Source organism: Lissotriton vulgaris, chromosome 2_1, assembly GCF_964263255.1.
Source record: "Lissotriton vulgaris chromosome 2_1, aLisVul1.2, whole genome shotgun sequence".
Lineage (NCBI taxonomy): Eukaryota > Metazoa > Chordata > Amphibia > Caudata > Salamandridae > Lissotriton > Lissotriton vulgaris.
The window spans coordinates 195,804,310-195,824,453 of record NC_141687.1 but is presented as its reverse complement, the minus strand read 5'-3'; the positions used below and the strand labels follow the sequence as shown (position 1 = coordinate 195,824,453).

Sequence of the window (20,144 nt, the reverse complement as noted above, 5' to 3'; positions counted from 1 at the left end):
AAGCGAGGAGGGTGAGCGAGAGAGAGACGGAGGCTGCATTAATTGTACACGACCGAAGAATCCCGTAATGAGTGTTTTCCTCTGTCGCCTAATCCTGTGGCGCCTCGCCAGACTCCACGCCGCATGAAGGAGCACGAGGAGCGCGCGCAGCTGTGCGGCGTGGGCCACAGTGGGACCGCAAACTCCGCTGTATTTATCTGTTTACTCATTTCCGAGGCTTCTCAAGCGCGCACTATGAAACGAGCCTCCTCATGGCACATAAAAAGCCTCACACCTCCATCCAGTGGGAGTCTCCAGAGCCCTTGCGCTTATATGCCAATCCAAGATGGCCACTGTGGCCTTCTCAGTTGCACTCTATTCACGATGTACCTAATTTTATTTGTGCTCCTTTCACATCTCTGTCCGCATCTTCGGGGTTCCTGCCATCACAACATGGCTCCTAGCCCAGCTCCCTAGAGACGAGAGCTCTACTGAACCAGTCAACTTATTTTAAACCCCATTTGACCTATGTCGCACTATAACACAGCATTTCGAGGGCAATTTAGCAGACATATGTCGTGCCACTGCAAACGTGGGTGTTTGCCCCTAAGGAAAGAAACCATCAGCTTCCACTTCCTCTTGGCGTGCCACGAACTATGGCTGGTGGAATGCGGAGGGCGCCATCTTGAAGGACGGTCAGTGAAGGTGGTAGGAATTGCATGAAGGACTACACCCCCTTATAGGGTTGAGCTTTGTGTTTTTTCAGACGGATTACTTACTTTTTGCTGCTAGCCCTGTGAGGGTGAACTTTTATCCTAGGATGACAATGGGGCAACCAGAAGTGCAGCATGGACAGAAGGCCAGAAGTGCAGCATGGGTAGGAGGCCAGAAGTGCAGCATGGACAGGCGGCCAGAAGTGCAGCATGGACAGGAGGCCAGAAGTGCAGCATGGGCAGGAGGCCAGAAGTGCAGCATGGACAGGAGGGCAGAAGTGCAGCATGGACAGGAGGCCAGAAGTGCAGCAGGGACAGGAGGCCAGAAGTGCAGCATGTACAGAAGGGCAGAAGTGCAGCATGGATAGGAGGCCAGAAGTGCAGCATGGATAGGAGACCAGAAGTGCAGCATTGACAGGAGGGCAGAAGTGCAACAATGACAGGAGGGCAGAAGTGCAACAATGACAGGAGGGCAGAAGTGCAGCCTGGACATGAAGCCAGAAGTGCAGCATGGACAGGAGGCCAGAAGTGCAGCATGGACAGGAGGCCAGAAGTGCAGCCTGGACATGAAGCCAGAAGTGCAGCATGGACAGGAGGCCAGAAGTGCAGCATGGACAGGAGGCCAGAAGTGCAGCCTGGACATGAAGCCAGAAGTGCAGCATGGACAGGAGGCCAGAAGTGCAGCATGGACAGGAGGCCAGAAGTGCAGCCTGGACATGAAGCCAGAATTTCAGCATGGACCGGGGGGGGGGGGGGGGCAGAAAGTGCAGAATGGACATGAGGCCGGAAGTGCAGCATGTCAGGAGGGCAGAAGTGCAGCTTGGACACAAGGCCAGACACAAGGCTCCTTTTCGCTGTTCGTTGAGATATTAGCTTTAAAAAAGCACGGATTGGTAACCCCAAAAGGACTAAACATCTTGTGCCAACCCTTGTAAACAGATTTGCAGCACAGCGAGTAGGTCTGATCTCACTGCGCCAATGCTTGTAAACGTGTGCTGTTCATCACATAAAAGCAGGCTTCTCCAGGGAGTAGCTTGTGTGTTGCCTGTAACTCTCCAGCTACCTAGAAGTTGCCCTTCTGCCTCCACTCCAGCTTATTAGAGTGAAGCTTTTTCTTGGCTGAATCAATGTATGTATATCAAAACTGAAAAATGTGCATTCGAAACAAATATGTGTGCCTTTTCAGAACAGATAAGCTGATTGTTGAATTTGAATTTTTTTTTAAAGCTGATAATTGAATGGTGTATCACCTGGTGGGGGGGCGAGGGGGGGGGGGTATTAGTACTATTAGTAACGTTGTGCCGTGGGCAGTTAAGCTTTTGTCGTTCTGTATTACCCACATAAGGGCATTCCAGATTGCCAAACACCTTTTTTTTTAAAATAAACTGCTGCCTGTAGTGCCTGAGCACTGGGAATCATTTTGCGTGGGGTGTCCACTAACTAACGTGATCTTGGCTGCTCTCATCACTATGACAACACGGATGATATTAGTAGCTAGGGATCATTATTTTTTTGCATAAGTAGCTCTCTTAAGGGAAAATGTTGGTGGCCCCGCAAAGTGTGCCCCATTGGCTTTGCCAAAAATTGAAAAAAATTAACAATTTCATTCTGCCTTGAATGCATGCAGACGATAAAGTTGTGAAGTGACTAAGAGTGAGATGACTGATTGGACTATTCTGATGGACAATATTTCCTCACGCGCTCCAGAGGAAACACATACTAAATAGCCGAGTGATATTCTAAATAGCCAATAGCATGAGGTGAGACGGCTCCTCTGCGCACGACGAGGCCCCTTTGAGGAGCTGCCTTCCGCACAGGTGCTGCCAACGCACGCGCTTTTATAATTCACAGGCACATCTCTGGCGATGCTTCAAGTATAAACAGCTCCTCGCCAGAGGGGAAATCAGAATACTTTCATCACGTATGATTGCAAATGAGCGGTCTGCGTGAAGGCCCCCGGCCTCGACGTGCCTCCGTCTTATTAAAGAGCTAATTAGCAGCCAAGGGTTGCCGCAGTTGGCAGGTACGGCGTGGAGGGTCAGGGGCGAGCGCGGCCGAGGACGAACGTTTTCTGAAGATTTTCATGTTAACAAGGATCGCTAATTATGCACTGCTATTTGTGCTGTGCCTGGGTCGGGGACCCCTTCGGGCTGGTGGAACATGTTCCCAGAATCCAGGGGAGCAAAGTTAAAAAAAAACCCACAGAAACGCCTTTGTAATAGGACACAAACAAGACTGGGTAAGGATAACTAGGGCTCAACCAGAAAGGATTACCCACATCTTTTTACTGTGCTCACCAATTCGTTTTTAGTTAGTTTAACAGGATAATATACGTAAAATCATTCTGCACAGCATTACCAGCGTGGATTTTGTAAAACGTACATTCGCCCTAAAGGGTTTCTTAGCGACGAGTAACATACTATTCTTGTTACCCAACTCAGTGGTATCATGTTATCGACCTTGAAAGGATGAAAAGCTGATTGGGCCCGTTAAATTTATATATATATATATATATATATATATATATATATATATATATATATATATATATATATATATATATATATATATATATATATATATATATATATATATATATATATATAAATATATGCGCGCCTAAGTTGCCCCAAGCAACGAGAAGCACTCAAGCCAGCATTGGGTTTCAAAACCTTCCGTGTAAGTGAGGAGGAATCTGTGAATATATATATATATATATATATATATATATATATATATATATATATATATATATATATATATATATAAAAATCTGGTTGGAGATTTTCCTGCAGACGCCTGGCCACGTCCACGCGGTGGGTACGGTGCAAGTTCACAGATGCAGGACCAGTCGCAATGTCGACACAATCGCAATCCAGGTAGTATCGAGGATTCCGGAAAGGACTCCCACTCCACAATTTGTAATCCAAAGTTTTGTTGCTGCTTACACACACACACTTGTGTATATATATATATATATATATATATATATATATATATACACACCGGCTGCGGATAACACAAGAATTTGAGCCGGTAATTGGTATCGCCGCCGGCATGCTTACAAATGCTGCATGCTGGGAAATGCAGTCTACTACCCAGGGCAGAGGCGACTCCATGCCGTGTTTGTTAGGCAACCCACACTACTTCAGAAGGTGGGATGGACAATGAATAATGGACAATTGGGAACTGCAAGCAAAGACACAACTCGACCAGGGGGGCATTTGAAAAAGGAAAAACCCCCGAAACGCGTCATGCCCATGGTCTGATGAGAAAATAAAAGGCGGATGTTCCACAAGCCCCGTGTGCTGCCTGTTTCTTTCTGTTGGAGGAGACGTCTTGGGCAATATATATATATATATATATATATATATATATATATATATATATATATATATATATATATATAATATTATATTATTTTGATTACCGGGACAGAAAAGCTGCTTAAGGGATCGGTTTGACAGCTTCCCTAATAAAGGTTTTGAAACCCGATGCTGGCTTGAGTGCTTCTCGTTGCTTGGGGCAACTTAGGTGCATATATATATAAATATATATATATATATATATATATACATATATATATATATATATTGTGGAGTTACTTTTAAAAACATGTTATTGGATTTGGAGTGCACACATGTATTGCTACAGAGCAATGGGCACATTTGGGTTTGTTACCATAGTGCAGTAGAATTGATATGAGAAAAACACCTTTATTGCCTCACAGTCTGCATGTAACAATGACTTTGCACAGGGAAACATTTCTCCTACCAGTGGCGGCTGCCTCGGAACAGAGGTGGTGGGGATTAATTGGTGCATGAGCAGTGTTGTGATTCATATGAGCGGCCTTTATGGCCACTCAGGCAGTGACTGGGAGCCTGTGCATGTTCTCCACGGGGCTGTGCAACACGGCCTGGTAGGGAACATGCTATGTGCGCATACAAGTCACTCTGACTCTTCAGGGCTGGAATTAAAACAAAATTATACATTGTACTGGGTGTTGTAATGTATATTCTATCATACATCTTTAAATCATGATGACAATAGTTTACAAAGAGGTGAATTGATTCCCAATGTTGTGCATTGTCGCACTTTGTACCTCACATTTGTCTCTATCATCCCCTAGCACACTCTAGCGCAGGGGGTGGGGACGAAGAGGCAAAAAACATTTACGTTAGTTTCCATTAGGGTACTGATGAAAGGTGGAAACCAGGGACCTCATATGGTATCCTCCAAATAGGATACCCCTTGTGTTCCTCACACCGCATTTATACAACATTACGTATCAATATTCAGTGCCATCGAAAGTTATACTAATACTCATCAAATACATATTCACTCGTGAGTGTGACATGCTCATGCCATGGAAAGGTGACTGTGTGGTCAATTTGCGACGACGTATCTCCTAAAACATTTGTATATGTACCAACCGATGGCAGATCGAACAATCCATATTTTTATGAATTCACAAAATAATTATTTTCAGAAATCAAAAGAATCAATCATGCCGACCGATTCACACAAAAAGAGGAAGAAGGAAGGAGAGAGTGATGTGAAGATATGGTGTCAAAAGTTCAAAGCCAATTCAAAATCAAGTGTCCGCAACCATTGTTTATCGACGCAACGAAAATAGGATAGACCCAGCACCGATGTTGAATTGTGTGAAAACAAGAAAGAACTGTCTTATGTTGGTCATGCGTAATCCTACCTTTCTTGTTATAATGGCATGTATTGTAGTTCCTAGTAGAATATATATAATGTCAATTAATAATGATAGATAAGTAATTCCCATTGATGACTATCTATTCTATTATATATGTTGTAACTTACCGCTTGACCGGTGATAATTGCAACCCGGTAAGGGTATCTTTGACTGTTTGATGGGAGTGTAAAAACGTCTCCTGCACATTCTTAACCATGGAGATGAAAGCTGCAGTTTATACCATGAAAGTAGAAACACGTCCAGTGAGTCGGTATCTCTACCCATATAATGTCACTTTTTTAAAAACTAAATGGACATCATTTAAACCAACAATGTTGACAATCACCTGCTGAAAGACTATTCTGGCGGCTTTAGTCACATGAAGACAGCGGTAAGAGTAGGGTGACCAACCGTAAATTTCACGGACCGTCCGTCATTTTAGTATGATGTCCACAAGGAGTCCGTAATTTGGGGATCCCAAATTACAGACGCCTTACAGACATCATACTAAAATCGAAATGGGAAATCTCAGTAAGGAATGCTGTTTCCCATGCGAGGCCCCGTGAGTTTAAAAGATTTCACTCGGGGCCTCTCGCAGTTATCTTTTAAACTGAAGAGGCTGCCTGCAGAGGCCCCTCCCGAGCCTCCCTGGTGCAGACTGTGGACTGGCCCATTGTCATTCTGAGACTGCAGCTGATTAGCACTTTAGAATGACAATGGGCCCAAATCTAGGGACAGCATGTGGTGTGCCTTCTCAAGCATGGGACTAAGGCAAAGCATTCTGCTTTTGTCTTGGTGTCATGCTGGAGAAAATAAAAATAAAATAACTAACATCGTTTTTACTGTCCATTTAAAAGACAGATTTTAACATACAAATAAAAAAATACTATTTATTAATGTTTGTTATTAGCAGAAATCTTGATTGCAGAAAGGGCCTGATGTCGCTTTGCAAAGTTGTGGGCATACTGAAACTGTGAAGTGCACGATTTGCTCATCCTTATATAAACTTATTTTGACTTTTATTTATTTAGGTTGTCTATTTACTTACTATATTATTGTGCTACCTCCTCTGATATGTCTGTAAAACTTATGTTTTTGTCCCAAATTTTTGTCCTAAATTTTGACCTTCTGTCCTGAATTTTAACACTGACCGTCCTGAATTTGCACCCATGCCAGTTGGTAACCCTAGGTAAGAGTCCGGCAGCTCTGATGGCGCTGTCTCCTTGCCATAGAGGAGAACATTTGAACATGTGTTGAGCCAGGAAACGTCAACTGCAAAAATCTCCCAGGAATTCACCTCAGTGAAAGTACTGTGCAATCAGGGTCCGAATCGTATTGTAAATGAATAGGAAACCTACAGTCTAGCCTGTGATCACCCGTACTGATTCAGACCAATGTACCGGAAACCTACAACCGAGTTTGTGATCATCAGTACTGTTTCAGGATAATCTATAAAATCCCACCCTACACATCTAGTTTGTGATCATCTCTTGTAATTCGGAATAATGCATAGGAACCCTAAACTTCGAGTCTTTATTATGGATACAGATTCAGAATAATGTATAATTGGTGGAGTGGTGTGGCTCACTGGTTAGAGGCGGCAGACCCGGAATCAGAGACCGGCCCGGGGCTAGGGTTCAATCCCCGATGCGGCATGGTTGTGGACCAGGGTCATCGGAGTCAATAATTCTCGCCTCTGTGCCTACTCTAACCAGGGATCACACTCGGCAACTCTGGGCATTAAGCTTGCCTCATCTCTACAAACGCCCCCCACAGACGCCGGGGATGCCTGGTTTCACCTTGGAGATACCCAGAAGGGACCATCTCACAGGGAAAGCCAGGACGGGTTCCCCAGCGGTCTTCAGCGCCAGGACGCTCCCGGGAAACAGTGCGCTTTACAAGTCCCACACATTTACATTTACATATGTAAACATGTACACCCAGTCAGTGGTTGAGACTTGTGATTCCTATAAAATCGCACGGCAGGGCTTGACACATTGAGTTATGTAAGAACATCTGACTCATTTTAGGAGTGAAAGGCGGATCTGCGCACGGACAGCAGCAGGTTTTTAACCATGTGGGTGTCAATATCTGCGCAGTGATTGACAGCTACAACCGGAAACTGAACCGTGGGAACCTCATTCGGTTCATTGAGAAATGCAAAGCACGTACCAAAGGAGGAGGTAACTATAATGAGGCTGAAGAAGACACAAGTGTAACCCATAGCAACTCACTATTGGGAAATGCTCAGTCTGACAATAAAGTGGTGCAAAAATAGTTTTAGACTATTTAAAGAATCATTCGTCAAATAATTGTGCAAAACGCACCAGTTGAAATCAACGTCTATGTCGGGTGACAACAACCGGGATGTTTATGGCCGTTGCACAAGTAAGTGTGAGCAGGGTGTTTCATAGGGGTGTGTACATTCCAACAACTTAAGGTACATCACCAGTCTGAAGAGAGCGAAGGGCGCCACGCCATTGGGTCATCTCTGTGTGCCGTTTGAGACATGACATTTTGTTACACTGCTTACTGTGAGGATTTCAGAGTAAGAGGCGTGGTTTGTAGGCTAAAAAGTTACCCCCCCCCACTTCCACCCTACACACACACAAAGAGACTCCGTGAGGCACAGACATGGGCCCGCGTCCCGTCTTTTGCACACGTAAGTAGGAAGAGACCGGTGCCGAATATACTATTATCGAATGAAACTGACTGGCGTTAAAAAGTGATTGGCAGACAGACAGCATCTTGACTGCACGGAGGCGCGGATGACGATGGAATGTGCTGGGTCAGGTAGATGCAATGTGACTTCATTATACCGTTTCACAGGGAGATTTGGTGCCAGTCAACCAATAATGGCACCATCTGACTGACAGGATTCAGAAATGGGCAAATACATGATAAATCTACCAGTTTATTGCAGGAACAGATAACTGTAGGAAATAATCATTAAAACTCCCGAGGACTAGGTTACACTTTTTATTTTTTTATTTGACTGATTTTTACAATTCTTTAAATTCAGACAGAAAATTAACGGTTCTCCGTCCAATGTATTTTTAAAAACAGTCAAAAACTGAAACCGGCTCCCAGCTGATTTGAAGTTCTGTGCTCTGAATTGAATTGGATGGTGAGACCCCAGTATCTGCAGACCCCATTTCTGCTACCCCCTTTAGTATTAACCCTGGCTCCTCCTTCCCAGATGGTGCCCAGACTCACTGTGCACCTCAGCAGATGCCCGGTGGCGAGATGGTCCTATGCGCCATTTCTTATGAAACACCAGCCATTTTTGACGTTGGAAACTGCTGTGGCCTTGATTACGGAGTATTCTGTCCTTCATCAGGTCAGTGCTTAATTTGAACCAGTGGTTTCCGGTGCTAAGCACTGGCACTTAATTGTCAACACTGCCCTTACAGAGGTCTGCCACATGGTGGCGCTGCTCGTCTAATTTAGAGATAAGCAGAACAACAGTTGTTTATGAATACAATATTAAATCAAAATTACAAATACCTTCCTCTCAAGCCATTTCTTTAACTTTGGGGACCTGAATAACCTGAACTATCGGACTTGCAGGCGAGAGAGGTGGTTAGTAGTTGTGGTTGTAATGACAGGGGTGATGGGTGGTGCATGCTGTAGTGGCCTGCTGATCAGGTCCCTGCCACTTATTATTTTACAAATTAAGCACTGACTCCGGTACTTAATAAGTGTTCTTGTCTCTGCTTAGGTGCAGATGATGCACGCTCCTGAAAAGTGGGTGTGTCGGCTGATGACGTGTTCCGTCTACAGGCCCCTGCCACGCAAGGTGGTAGGTGCCCCGGACTGGCAGAGCTCCCCAATCTAGCTAGCCAGTGTGAATGCAGTGTGCGTCACCAGGCCTGCTCATAGTTCTTCCAGCACAGGAGACGCCCCCCCCCCCAGAGGTTCCTTAATGGTAGCTTCCCCACAGAATGCCTTAACACCAGCAACCCCCAGAGGCCGCTATCCCAGGCCCCACTCAAGCAGGCGCAGGCCTGGCGTGCAGCGCACCCTGACAATTCATGTCATGAATGCGCTCCGTGCCCCGCTGCTAGTGTTTCACTGACAGCACCCTCTGTGTGCAGACGACTGAGGTTTGTGAGGTTCTCCATAGTAGGCGCTCAAGCAGCTGTTAGGACCAGATCCTTGAGGCGGTACATGGGGGATACTCAGTCAAGGGATGCAAAGTGGGGGAATGCTGAAAGCACACAGGAGTGTGACGAGGCACCAGCTATGAATGTAGGGTGGTGCTAAGTGAAGGATGACTTTGTCAACCTAGGTGAGTAGTTTGTGGTGCACTCTTCTTTGCAGTTGCCCCCTGCTTGGCAACTGTTTGTCGAGGCGGGAGGTTGTCTGAGGAGGCTAGCTAGTGTCCAAGTTGCTGATGGTTTTGTCATACTTGGGTAGTCCCATCAGCAGGCGGTGGCGGTGATGCTGCTTGCTGCTAGGAGCTGCAGTGATTGGGCTGTGGCTGCTTCAGGTGGCAGATGCTGGTCCACCAGCCTCTCGTTGAGCAGTTGAGACCGAGTGGCGGTGTCTCTAGACTCATGCAGGAATTAAAGAGGACCCCTACGAGGGGACAGGAGGGTTTGTCGTGGAGTATGGACAAGCAGCATGTAGATAGCCTCCATCTTCTTTCTGCTAGGAGGGTAGCCCTTGCATTACACATTCCTTGTATGAGGTCTGCAGTCCTGTACAGTCCTGTTGTTAAGAGGCAGAGAGCAGCTTGTTGCCCATCACCGTCTGTGTACCAGAGCACAGAGGCCGGCTTAAGGGCGCATTCAGATACGACCTGAAGCCGAGCAGGTGGGCAACTATACACCTCAGCTGAGCAAAACAACAGGGACATCCTTTGGCACCACAGCCATGCACACAATGCGGCTCCAACCAGACGCACAGCAGAACTAAGCCAGCCCCTGCCCAATACAAGCCATCACTAAACAATACAACAGTCTAACCGACCCTTGCCAGCCACTGCCTGCTACGACTCGCATCTAAACCACAAGAAACCCAACCAAGCAACCCCCCTTTGGCTCTGGCCAATGGGAGTCCCAGAATAGTAAAGGGCGACCTGCTTCTAAAGTGCTTTGAGACCGTATAAATGGTGGAAATGTGATACATAAATGCAGGTAGTGTAACAAAGCCAGTTAGATTGCTGTAGATTTCTAAGGGGACTGTCGTCATTTCAAATGTGCCTTGTGTTGCGGATAATGTAACTTATATTCAATAAGACCACCCTGCCCGCTCCGCGAGCGAGAGATTGTCAAATCAGAGCAATCGTAGTTTTACTCCGTTGCTTATACTACAGATCGAGCCAGCACCACGTCTCTACGTGTGAGGCGGCGGCCCTCGTTGTTCTACGCCGAGACCCACACAGGGCTCTGTCATTGCGCCTACACCTAACCCTACCTCTGCTCCTGTGATTCACAACCAACTTCTGTAAGGGATGTTCCACAAGGAGTAGCTCTGGCAGTGCCCACCAGCGCTGACCTGGAACATTATGTTTCACTAGGGAGCAGCTGAAAATCCTTTCCAATCTCTAGTATCTTCTGCTCCTCTCCAGTACAGTAAGTATCCTCTGCTCCTGTACAGTATCCTGTGCTTCTGTCCCGTACAGTATTTTTTGCTCCTGTCCTGTGCAGTTTTCTCTGCTCCCCTTTTGTGCAGGACCAAGTTCTCTTGTCCTGTGCAGTATCCTGTGCTCCTATGCTATGCAATATCCTCTGCTCCTATCCTGTGCAGTATCCGCTACTCCACTTTTTTTGTGCTCCTGTCCTTTGCAGTATCCTCTGCCCCTGTTCAGTATGCCATGCCCCTGTCTTATGCAGTATCCTATGAAGTATGCTGTGCCCTTATATTGTGCTCTTGTCCTATGCAGCAGTGGCGGGGTTGTAGAAAGGGCCTGGAGACTGGATCTAGGTATATAAGGTTTTATTTTGAAAAATGTTTTCTTTTTACGCAAAGAGAGTCTTTCCCGAGAAAGTGTGGCTGGATCCGTTGTTGCTGATGCCCTCTGGGGATGTCTCGGGGTTCTTGCTCCTCTTGCTTGGCCCAATGGACTCTGCTTCTCCTTGGTTGCTCCACCGCAGGACATGCAGAATAAGAGATATATATTGGCCGTCAGGTTTCAGTTTGATTCAAATAGTGCCCAGGGGGAACCAGGGAGTGATGGGAGCACCGCTGAGAAGGTGTATATACATTTTATACTATATACACGTGGCCGGTGAGGGAGTTGTGAGGAAAGCGTGACAGGGATACGAGGGAAGAGGGGTAGGACGAAGTATATACAAGGATCGACCCATAGGTAGTAGCTAGTCGGACGAGCTACTGCAGAGACGAGTCTCCCCGCCCTTCGGCCCAGCCCGACACCCACTGCTGTACCTGCTTAAGCCACACTCCTCCGAAAGTGTGGCTGGGCGACTCGTGGGGACGGTGGTCTCCTGGCTCTGCAACTCCCCCCAGTTGTTCTTCTCCCGTCTTCCTGTCCCGACAATCTTCTCCTCCGCACTCCACTCGATCTCCGCAACAGACAGCAAACTCCTCCAGGGTGACGTCACACGCCATTCTCCGGGCTTCCTCCCTTTTGTCCAATCCGGTTGCACGCGCGTCCTCTGGGGGCGGGGCCTCTTCCTCTAGGTATGCCCAATTAACGAGCCCTCTGTTAATTTGTCGGCTTGTGTAGTCCACAGTGGCTGTGACTCCGCATTCCACTCGTGCTGGTTTGGGCGAAGAGAGGGGGGTAGTAGAGTCAGCAACCCACCATTCTGCACAAGGGGGATCTCTTTCTATCTGTGTAGTCTTCCCGCTACAGCAGCATGTTGTGCTCCTATCCTATGTGGTATCCTGTGCTCCGCGGCAGTATGCCATTCTCCAGTTCTGTGCTGTATCTTGTGCTCCTGTTATATGCAGTATCCTATGCCCCTATCTTGCGCTCCTGTCCTGTGCAGTATCTTGTGCTCCTGCCCTATGCAGCATGTTGCGCTCCTGTCCTATGTAGTATCCTATGCTCCTGGACAGTATGCCATGCTCCAGTCCTGTGCACTGCCCGTGCTCCTGTCCAGTATCCTCTGCTCCTTCTTTTATTGACTCGCCCTCGGTTTGTATTAAATGTTGGCCTTAACATCCATTGACTGTATAACAGAGCCCGCTCAGCGCTCCACTGATGTCTGCTCCGCCGGCCCAGGGGTGGCTGAGCATTGATCAGCGCTGTGGGAGAGGGGAGGGTGCAGCCAGAGCAGGAGGCAGACATATGTTCTCCTCTCCGCCTTGCCTGGTACATATATTCTTTGGTGATGTGATATTGGCATATCACCTGATGGAAGATCCTGCCTAGGAGGCTGCTGAAAGGTTATGTGTTAAATAAATTCAGTAGAAACCATTGCAGCGTGACAGGGAGAAGCATGCAGTCGGGCCTGTGCGAGGCACGTCACTGTCTGAGCCCTGCTCAAAGCCTGTAGACCGAGAGCACCGGAGAGCATGGGGCAGAGCCCTCCTGCCAGAGTCCAGGCCAGGTGAGAATGCATAGACCGGCACGAGTGAAGCCCAGACTAGCCTGTGTGTTGGGTGTTGTGGACAGAAGTGGAACGATCCACAAGAGATGGGTGAGCGCAGTAAGGAAGGGTGAAGTCATCCACAGGCAGCAATGGCAACAAGAGTATTTGTGGAGATGAAGTTTCGCCCTGCACGAGCGAAGCCTGTCTTAGCCTGTGAGTTGGGTGTTGTGGAGGGCTAAGTGGAGCGATCCGCAAGAGATGGGTGAGTGCAGTGAGGAAGGGTGAAGTCCTCCATAGGCAGCCACATCAACAAGAGCATCAGTGGTGAGGAAGTATAGACCTGCACTAGCGAAGCCTGTCTTAGCCTGTGTGTTGGGTGCTGTGGAGGGCGGTAAATGATCAGTAAGAGATGGGTGAGTGCAGTGAGGAAGGGTGAAGTCATCCAGATGCAGCAACTTCAAAAAGAGTGTTTCAGAAGATGAAGTTTAGACCTGCATGAGTGATGTCTGTCTTAGCCGTTGTTTTGAGTGCTGTGGACGGAAGTGGAATGATCCGCAAGAGATGGGTGAGTGCAGTAAGGAAGGGTAAGTCATCTAGTAAAAGCCTAGTCACCAAGAGTGTCAGTGGTGAGGAAGTATAGCCCTGCACTAGTGATGCCCATACTAAAAAGTGTGTTCGGTGTGGAGGGAAGTACAACGATCCGCGCGAGATGGGTGAGTGCAGTAAAGAAGGGTGAAGTCACTCACTTCAACAAGAGTGTTTGTGAAGAGGAAGGTCTCTCATCACATATAGAACTGGTATTCATTTCTACAGAAGTTTGACTAATCGGTGGTGGATCTAAAGTGAATCTGCTGGCTGCATTTCTTCCACATTAAAGAGATTGTATGATTTGGATTGCTCATAATTAGAGAGAATCTGGCATACCCACTGATTTAGGAAGTTACACAAATATAATTACCAAAATATATCAGCATATAAATATATCAGACCAAGTGCATACTAATATCCCCAGTGAATATGAATCTGGAGCAACTTACATTCAATTCTATCCCTTCCTTCATTCTAGCAACAAAAGGCCAGCTTAATATCTAAAGTGCAGCGTATCCTTGGTCCCCAGTTCTCAGTATAATGTGCGTGGGTTTCTTCAAGAACCAAGACAGTGCCTGGGGGTGGAAGCCTTCTTCAGGCCTGAGGATGTTTTAAGTAGTTTCCCAAAAAATTCTGTTTATTCACACAGTGGCACAAAAGGGAATCTAACAAACAAATTACAAGAACAACATTTACCAATTAATATATTTTAATAAGAGGAATGCTTCAGACAGCAGATCTAAATATTTTGATATAAAAAAAGTCGCCCCATGGCCATTTGCTATTTTCTTTGTATGGAATGATTCTCTAAACAGGACTAGTTCTCGCCCAGATACATCACCCACCTGTACAAATCAAAGCTTTGCCAGCCAGGTGGTGCCACCTGTGCTCAATCAACGAAACATATGTCACGCATTTCAAGCAAAATTTATAAACTAGAATCTGAAAGCCAAGTTGAAATGAAATAAAATATTTTATACCATAATATATAAAATCAGCAAGAATGCTGTAGGAGTTATCAGGTATTACTACCCTTAACCAAGGAAATCATTGAACGTACAAAGAGTGTTTTCTAAAGTGAAATTTGAGAGCAGTAGCTGATTTTATATATCACCGTGATGTGTTTGAAAGCATATAATTTTGTATCTACAAGTCCCACAATCTCGTTCATATACAAGTTCAAAATAAAAACACTGAAGCAAATCGGTTTTGCAGCCATTTCATTATGAGTGTGTATGCTCCAAATTCATATCTTAATTAGAGCAATGCAGAAAGGCAATGAAAAATGACTCTGCGGTGGAAGAAAGAGACATTACAAAGGGCAAAAATTGGCTCATAAAACAACTCGCCCGCAGATATCTACTGTCCTCATATGCATCTTAGGGTGTTTCTTTTCAATTCCCAGTCCAAATAGTCCACTAGTTCTGTGAAGTTGTGCTATAAAAAAATTGAGTTTTTTGCTTGAAGTATTGGACCTAAATATTTTTGCCTAATTTTGTCACTGGGCATTATTTTCCCTAAAGTGTCTCTCTCAAGCTCCAAGGGGTTTACTTGTCTGCATCTCTCGCTCAGTGCTAGTGCTTCCGTGGACCCGCAGTAGCGTTACCCTCGATTAGGATTGTTATAACATGTTTTTGAATGATGAGGTGAACATTAAGTAGCACCAGGGCCGCCTCAAGGCACGTTGATGGCCTAGGTGAGGCACATTTCTTGCATGCTTCGTCCTTTTCAGGTACTTCTGTACCTAGGCCTTTATTTAGTGTGTTAATGAGTGGCACTCGATAGTGGCACCATAGGCTGCCACCTGTGATGCCTATGTCCAGGAATGGGCGGATGTGAGCCCTTATTGCATTCTCACCTGAACAGATCATTTTCAAGTCTGGGAATCCTAAGCACACATCTGGGCACCATCGTAAATCCATCCTCGCCTCCCTGATCTCTGCAGCATGCTATGGTGTTTCTCTTGAGCTGATACTCCCATCCTTGTACCTTGTAAGCAGCGTGTCATGCCCTGTATTCTGTGATAGGTGCTTGTAGTTTCAGAGCAGCTTGCTGTCTCATCTGAACATCCCCATGATATGTAGAGCATGACAGCTTCTCTTTATCCCTTACTGCAACTTCTGATGTGTCGTGTCTCCTGATGCCTCTTCTGAACTGTGTTGCGCCGCTAGTAATATGGTTTCTTTCATGCGTACGTGGTTGCCAGTCATCCGCATCTTACTTGCGCAGGCAAGAGGTTGCACCTCCGCTGCAGGCACTGCGTGTCTTTTAGGTTCAGGTGACGCCCCCATCAAGGTTCAGCACATGGTTTGTCTAGCTACTTCCATCAGTGATGACATCACATATCTGGTCAGAAGAGGCTTCCAGACCCGCTTCTTCAATTATCTGGGTTGCTGCAGATCTCTGCATGAAGATGTTACAGAACAATTGCCCAAGGCTTCATCAGACCCCAGTTGCTGTGCCCTCCACAAGAGCCATATCATTTCTCTTGTTCAGACGAGGTTGCCTTTTGACGACATAACAGCACCACAAAAAGCACTCTTGAGATGCATTTGGGCAACTTGCCTTATTTCCCTTCAGCCATGGCCATGGCCATGTAGCCATGATATGTTACTTCCACAAAAATGAGAATTTGAAGAAATTGGTAATATGGCCTCTGAGAAGGTTACTATGTCTATCCAGTTGGCCCTTTTCTCTGTCTTCCCATAGCATATAACCCCTTCATGTTATGGTCTTAACCAACATTCAGATATTTTCTAGTGTCAAACCACATTCTGGTGACTGTCAGAAAAACAAAGCCCTGTATGAATAACTCATTCCCATACTAACCAAACAAGGTTAGGTCTTGTAACAGAAACTGATCCCTAATGTATTTTATATTTTAACCGAGACCATCTCAAAGAGAACACCTCTGAAAATGACTTATTAGGTATTCAGATCTTTGTCAATTACCAATCTGCTGCTATACAACCAAACTTTAGTCTTGGAGTTAATGGATAGTTCCATCCTACCAGGTCCTGAATGCATGCCATTGTCAGTCATGGATGTTCCATTTCCAATATAAGCTAATAATTTGTTTCACTTCCTTACCCGCATTGCTAAATTGGATTTTCTTAGCTTAGGATCAGCTTTGAGGGAGGCATTTACTCAACGGCATATAATGGTGCCACAGGTATTGTGAGAAATTGGACTTAGAACTGACAAGTGTGTCTGCATAACAGGGCCTGCTTCCATGCTCTATCGCCTATGCAGTGAAGCCCATCAGATATTGATTAGTCTACCCTGGCTTTTGTCTGGAGGGGTATCGTGTTGTTCTTGGCCCTTTCTGCAGGGTCATCGCCAGAATTTTAGGGTTCATCCGCTTGTTTTCTGAACCCATTTTTGTTGGCTTTTAGGACTCTGCACACTTTACCACTGCTAACCAGTACTGAAGTGATTGTACTCTTCCTTAATACACGGCAGAATTAGTTTATACCTAAGTGGCATAATTCATTTACTTGTATTCCCTAGTAAAGTAGTATACCTGTTCCCTGTGCCTGCAAATCAAATGCTACTTACTAATGGGCCTGCAGCACTGATTGTCCCACCCACTTAAATGGCACTCTAAATATGTCTCAGGTCAGCCGTTTCAGCCTATGTGTGCAGTTTTTAAACCGCCATGTCAACCTGCCAAAATAAGCTTTTTTGCCAGGGTCAAACCTTCTGCTTAATACACTGAAGTCATCCCTAGGGTAGGTCCTACCCAGCCCAGAATGCAGTGTATATAAAAATTGTTAAATTTGTTTTTCATTACTGCAACGTCTACCTCTCCCATAAGCCAACATTGGAGTTACCTTATTACTTCCAATAAGTGATAATTTCCAAATTGGAGCAGGTAACCAGCTCATGTTTGGTGTCTTTGGAATTGTAATGACAAATTCCCAGTCATGGTGAAGTTTGATTTTAAATTACAACTTTGAAAATACTGCTTTCAGAAAGTTGGCATTTTCCTGCCATTTAGTGCCTGCAGCCTGTCTCTAGGGCACATGGCTTGGTGTGGGTGACAGTTGAGCTTTGTGTATTCCTCTAAGACAGCCACAAACATTAGAGAGATTAATTGTGCCTGAATGGACCATCACTGGCAGGATGGGAGGGTGGAACTGGGCACAGCCATACTTACACTTTTGAAGGCTTTGTCTTGTCTCCACACAAAGTTCTGCACACCCCATGTAGTTAGCCTGGAGCCAGGACAGAGATGGCAGGGTGCCTAGGAACTTCAAAGGGAAACCTCTAGAAGTTTCCCCCATTTTAAAGGAAGGCCCAGCTATACATATTGGACTCCAGACACCAAATCTTCAGTACCCTTTTGGAACTGTGAATACTATGTTAGGAAGAAGGAGTGCTGTGCTGCTAAGAGGACTGTCACTGTGCTGGACTGATGCTCTGAAGGACTACTGGTCTGCTTGCTGCACTCTTGCATGGGTGAGACGGACTTTGCCTGCATCTCTGGAACCCAGGACCCAAAATAACTCGAAGGGCTAGTTTACTGTCCTCCTGACTTGAGCCTCAGAGACAGAAGGCTCCAACAACCTTGAACTCAGCACCTGGACTCTGCCATCTGTGAGTCCTACCCTGCCAAGTGGTGCCACCCCAATCCTGAAAGAAAGGCGTAAGATAACAACTTAAGAAGATATATCTAATGAAGTGCTCCGGGGTCCACGCACATGGGCGGGACTATACACGTGATTATAACTATTACTTAAATACCCCTACAAGAGAACTGGAGTTACAGGTAAGAAACTACTCCTACCCTTGCCGCGCTGCACCATCTTGAGCAGAACTGATGCATCGCTTGTGCTCTGAGGGTTCTCCCAGCACAATGATTCTACATTGACCAGGCAGCCAGCAGCAAAACTGCCAGTGGGCAAAGCTTTCCTGATGCATGCCTCACATCTCAAATCTCTTGTCGACTACAGCCTCGATGACGACACAGGTTCTTGCATAGCATCCTCGCAGCTCCTTGGAACCAACACATTGCCTCAACTGCGCAATTCATCCTCAACACTGGACTTTGCATTGCAAGCCCTCATCAACAGGATCCTTGACGATCATGCAGGACCTCACATCGAGTTTCGCAGCCCCTCGGTACTGATGCATGGCCTTGAGCTGTGAAATGAATCCTCGGCGTTGGGCATCGCAATGCGGTGCAACCAGGACTTCTAGGTGGGCCTAACTGGGTCCAGATATCCACAATTGCCGTTTTGTGCTTTTTGGCGCCATATTTACTGAAACCTTTAAATCTGCATGTCTCCAGTTCTACTTTTGGATTTTTGCCATTTTGGTCTTGTTCTATTTATTAAAATATACTCTGGTTTTTTTATATTACTGTGGGATTTTTCTTGTGCTGTGTTTTCACTTTTATACTGTTCGAAGTGCTCCATAAATACTTTAGGGATTGCTTCTAAGTTAAGCCTGACTGCTTTGTGCCAAGCTACCAGAGGATTGTTTACTTACTTACTTATGCCTACTAAACCTCCTGGTGTAGAGGCCATCAACTGGGCCTGTCCAACCATCCCTGTCTTGGGCTTTTTTTTCAATCTGACTCCAGGTGCAACCCATATCCTTGCAGTCAGCCTCAAGGCCTCAGCTCCAGGTGTTTTCTGGCCTTCCTCCTTTCCTTTCTCTTCAGGGTTCAAGGCCAGGGCTTGCCTAGTGGTGTTTGATGCGGCTTGAGGAAGATGTGACCTATACAGCGCCAGCATCTTTTCAGGAATTCTTCTTGAGCAGGGAGTTGTAAAGTCTGCTGCCATAGGTCATTGTTGCTGATTGTGTTTGGCCAGTGGATTTGCAGGATTTTCCTCAGACAGGTGTTGATGAATATCTGGACTGTGTTGGTGGTAATCACCATTGTCCTCCAAGTGTCTGCTCCATACTGAAGGACTGATTTTGCATTGGTGTTAAAAAGCCTGATCTTGGTTTGCAGCATTAGGTCTGGGGAGTTCCAGATATTTTATAGCTGAATGAAGGCACGTCAAACCAGAGGAATGAGCACAGGTTAATTTGGGGTTTGCTTGTGCCTCACCCTGACAAGGATTGTGTTTGCTGCTTTAGAAGGGTTTCACCCCCTCAACCAGTAACCCAACTTCTCACAGGTATGCGGCAGTGTCATGCCAGTACTGCTTCTTTGTGTGAGCCTGTAAAACATCTACCCTTTGTAGATGTTTGATCGGATTTGGGAATGTCACAAAGCTGGGTAAAAAATATGTATGTAAAGGAAGCCCGCCAGAGCTATATTTCTTTTGTCACAAAATAGCTCATAGTGTACCCAGGTGGGACCCAAAAAATAAATCCATTACACCATGTAATTCTTTTATTCATTAAATTACATAATTCATACCAAATAATATACACAAAATTGATACAGAACCATGTGTATAACTCATAAAAGCACATGCTATTTACCATAGAGAAGCAATATTTTTATGTGTATCTTGTTATATTAATTTTGTTACAAAAATATTTTCCCAATCTCCTTATTTATTTTTTCTTACCCAGTTATTACGTCACAGTTGCAATACTTCCTCCAACACCCATGTACCTATGAATCACACTCATTCAGCTTAACACAGTTATACACACACTGTCTCCCCTTTCTATAGTCACTTACAGTCGAAC

At 45.7% G+C, this 20,144-nt stretch overlaps 1 protein-coding gene across 1 annotated transcript in view; it reads left to right on the top strand.

The window, feature by feature from the left end:
• TMEM132E (transmembrane protein 132E) overlaps positions 1-20,144 on the top strand; it is a 1,029,855-nt gene that overhangs the window by 466,954 nt on the left and 542,757 nt on the right. The window lies entirely within an intron of this gene.